This window comes from Arachis hypogaea, chromosome 9, assembly GCF_003086295.3.
Source record: "Arachis hypogaea cultivar Tifrunner chromosome 9, arahy.Tifrunner.gnm2.J5K5, whole genome shotgun sequence".
In the NCBI taxonomy this organism is placed as follows: domain Eukaryota; kingdom Viridiplantae; phylum Streptophyta; class Magnoliopsida; order Fabales; family Fabaceae; genus Arachis; species Arachis hypogaea.
In genome coordinates, this window is record NC_092044.1 from 61631290 (window position 1) to 61635867 (window position 4578).

Consider the following 4578-nt stretch of genomic DNA (forward strand, 5'->3'; position numbering starts at 1 on the left):
ATGTAAAGTTCACAATGTTTGCTTGAATCAAGATGTAAGTATATTTTTATCCAAAACTTTCTTATTTACTAAGAAAATGCATGAAACTACCCTAAAATAGTAAAGAAAAGGTCAGTGAAACTGGCCAAGATGCCCTGGCATCACAACATCAAACTTAAAGCTTGCTTGTCCATAAGCAAGTACTGAAGCATAAGAATGATGAATGAAAGAACAAGAGAAACAATTTCTTATTATAGAAGTCAAGTTCTTGGTTTATGGGGTTTCATGCATAGAAACTTAGGTTCATTCCTTTACTGGTTTTCAGGTCTTTATCGTGCTCTTGAATACTCGCTTGATTGCATCCTATGAGATCCTTATTCATTGATCCCCCTCTTTCCTTTCAGGGTTTATTGCATTCTTTTAGGCTAAGTGCTTTGTGAGGGGGCGACTCTTTAAGATAAGCTTTCAGCCAACACTCCTGAACCAACTTAGCTAATCAATTACCATACCACAAACATTGAGAACTTACTTCACAAGATGAACCCCACTCTGGTTTTTCATCACATTTTCTTTTATTTAGCTTAAAGGACAAGCATACATTTAAGCAGGATGAAAATGAAAACCGGAAACTTAGACCAGCACACATAGACCTTGGCAATGAAATCTTAAAGGCAGAATTGAAAATTCCTAAGCTACTGTGGAAGCATGCTATTTCATACATGATTTTCCTTATTTAAACTTGAAAAAGATAGAACGAAGAGGGAACTCCACCACCTTTTACTTCTAAGGATGCTCATGCTCTCTCTCTTGTTTGTCCTCTTTGTGTCCACTTGCGCTTCCCTATATCCGTGTCATTCTGGCTCTTTTCCAATCTTTCAGTGCCTTCCTTACTGATTCATGACTCTTTTCTGCTCTTTCTCTTTCCTCTCGTGCTAATTCATCCTTTACTTCCTCATATCTTGTGATCCCAGGGTGCAATACAGGCAGTTGTCCGACTAAGTATCCGAGCCTGGCTTGAGTGTTTACATGATATCCAGTCTCACTCATATAGACTCCTTCTGAGAACGCTCTGTATTCATCGAAGAGATTTGCCTATTCTCTTTGTTTCTGATGCATCTCATGAATGTGTGCACCTTGATGTGCTTGGATGTTGATTAGCTTTTGGATGGCTTCTTGTTGTTGATCTTGCTTTTGGTTCAACCTGTGGAAGGATTCACCCCATTGTCTCCCTTGTTCTAGTTGCTGTTCCATCAATTGCTTTTGCCACTCCCCTTGTTGATTCATCCATCTAGAGAATGATTATTCTTGGCGATCCATCATTTGCAGTTGAAGCTCCTTCTGTGCCCCTTGATTCTCCATGTATTGCCTAGACAAGCCATCAATGGCTTCTTGTAATTGGTGCATGTCTAAAGTGGCTGGGGCTTGCTCCTCTGGGTTTTGTCCTTCTACAACTTGATGGGCTAGCCTTTTTCTTAGTCTTTGTTGAGGTAAGGGAGGTGCAACGGAATGCATCCGTCAAAAAGTAATTGGGATGCTGACTTTTATCCACTTGGGGTTTCCATCTTCGAACACCATCCCAGCCCATGTGCACAGACGGAAAATGGTAGCCTAACCTTCCTCCAGAATCACTTTTCTCAGCGAACTTCCGAATGCCTTGAGCTATGAGTTCGTGAACCTTGATCTCTCCCCCTTTGAGTATACATTGTACCATTGTTGCTCTCTTACGGTTATCTCTGAGTTATTTCCGGCGGGAAGGATAGATCTCCTTACAATCTCAAACCACCCCTTTGCTTCAAGGGTGAGATCCCCTCTCTTAATTAATTTGGGCTTCCTATGGGAATCTCTTACCCAATCTGCTCCTGGTATGCAGATATCTTCCACAATCTGGTCATAGTTGGAACTACTATCTATTCTGGATTGATAGCTCTCTTCTGCGAATGGTATGGTTCGTAGCTTTAACACCCTCATGATGTTCATGGGACTAAAATCTACTGTTACCCCTCTTAAGAAGCTTATATAGGATTCATCTGCCCTATCATACCTGACTGCGTTTGCATAAAACTCTCTTACAAGAGTTGCGTTTACTTTTGTGACCGGATCAGTGAGGAGCTCCCATCTTCTCTTTTCCACCTTTTCTGTGATTCCAGGGCACTCAGTTTTCTTGACTTGAAAACCTAGCTCGTATATGATTTCTTTATCAACCATCCACCCAAATTGTAATGCATGGTGAAAGGTTCTAAATTTCTTCTCATCAAAAGGGGGTTGCTCCATAGGCTCCTTCCCTTTTCTTCTTTTAGAGCTCGACGATGCCATGAGTAACCTTTGATTTCAAATTTGTAGAAGTATGGATGATTGCAGCTTAAAAGATGTAGCTATGAGATTGTGTGAGAAAGCTTTTGATGGAGGAAGAAGTTTTGAGTGCGTGTTCCGAAAGAAAGAAATGTGAGGGGAGGGTTCTGGAATGTGGGGAGGTACGAAATAAGAGGGGGATGGGTGATTGAAGGGTGTGTATTGATAGTAAAAATCAATGGTGGACAGTTGGGGTTTGGCACGGAATGAGCACAAGGATCACCACTTTTATGAAGTGATTGGTTCGGTCTCCAAGGCGATCCTTCTCCAAATGTTGCATGGCAACACTTCCCAAGGTACTTCCTTTGAAGACATATGTGTAGTTCCCTTGGTGAAGTGGCCGAACCACCCCCCTTGGGTTATCCCATCAGTTCCTTCCAACATTCTCTTCAATTCCCTTGCAAGACAAAAGAAAAGAGAGATTAGTTTGAATTGTGGCGGAAAAATAAGAATGGGAGGCTAACTACTTTTTTAAATTTTTGCTTTTGACTAACTAAGTGCCATTCATGAATGCAAACCAACCGACCAACTAAGTGTTCATGCATGCAAAATTGGTGACACCAAACTTAGTTTGTGACCATGTGGTGTAAAAAGATTTGATTAAGGCTATAAGATTGACATGCTATGAATTGTATTCATGTCTTCTTAGGGTGCCTTGAACATCAAACTTGTTATTCACTATATGCTGCATATAGAGATTCTTCTAAGTGCTTGTCAAAGTTGATTTGGAATTCATGAACCTTGCTTTATTAACTACTTTAAAAATCCTAAAAAATACTGAAATGATATAAAACATAGGTTGCCTCCCATGAAGCGCTTCTTTAGCGTCATTAGGTTGACGTTTGGCCTTTGTCAGGGTGGTTGATAATGCCTCAAATCTTCCCTTCTCACAGTAAATCTATCTCCGTTGGCTTTATTAAGAATCTCCACATGTTCCAAGGAGAGAATTTTGCTGATGGTGTACACTTGAGGTAGCTGAGATGGAATGGTGGGGAGATGAGGTGGGATTGATGGGAAATGAGCAGAGATTACTTCATCCCCTGGAGAGAAATTCTCTGTAGGGATCTTCTTATTCCTCCATCCCCTTGGTGCCTTCTTCCTTGTTTCTTTTAATGCTACCCTGCTCATTGTGGCCTCTTTGTCTAGGGAAATTTTGTTGCTGGTCTCATATGACTCCGGTGGATTTAGCTCCTCTTAGGTTTCCCTTAGCTGTTGTGCCTTCTGACTGTATTATTTGTCAACCAAAGGGATTCTTAGGTGTATTGTTTTTGCTTCTGTGCTTGTTCCTTCCACCAATGCCTTATTGTGATCCTCCTTTAATTCCTTATTTCCTTGATCTGCTTTCTTGCGAGGGTTTGAAGACATTGAAGGTAAGTTGTTCATCATGTATCCTCAGTATTAGCTCTCTTCGCTCCACATCTATAAGTGCTCTAGCTGTGGCTAGGAATGGTCTCCCCAATATGATTGGATGGAGGTGACTCTCTTCCATCTCCAAGATAACAAAGTCTGTGAAAAGGAAGTAGTTTCCAACCTTCACCAACACGTTTTCAACCACTCCTATTGCCTGTTTTTGGGTTTTGTCAGCCAATTTGATGATTACATCTGTGGGCATTAGCTCATTGATTTGAAGCTTCTTCATGAGGGATAAAGGCATTAAGTTGATGCTTGCCCCCAGGTCACAGAGTCCCTTATCAATCATTGTTTCTCCTATAGCACAAGGGATGTGAAAGCTTCCTGGATCCTTCCTTTTTGTTGGCAACTCTATTTGAATGAGAGCACTGCACTCTTTAGTCATCACTATTGTTTGCCCTCCCTTCAATGAATTCTTCTTGGTTAGCATCTCCTTCATACACTTAATGTATGAAGGCATTTGTTGGAGAGCTTTGATGAATGGTATATTTACATGGAGAGATGCAAACATGTCGAGGAACCTTGAGTACAATTTCCTTTCTGTACCCCCTTGAGTCTTTGGGAAAAAGGTGCATATGGGTTCAGAATCTCCTTCTCCCTTAGCTCCTTCCTTTGTGTGGGGTTGGTTTCTTGGTCACTCTCTTCTTACTTCTCTGCTGGAATATCTTGAGAGTGTTCTAATGGTTTGTTCAGTTCTTCTACACTCCCCTTATCACTTATAGTGACCATCTTGCATTCTTCCCATCTTACCTTCTTTGCTTCACCTCTCGAGTTTTTCTCTGTGTCACTTGGGAAGCTATCAGTAGGCTTGGGAATCTATTGAGAGAGATATCCCACTTG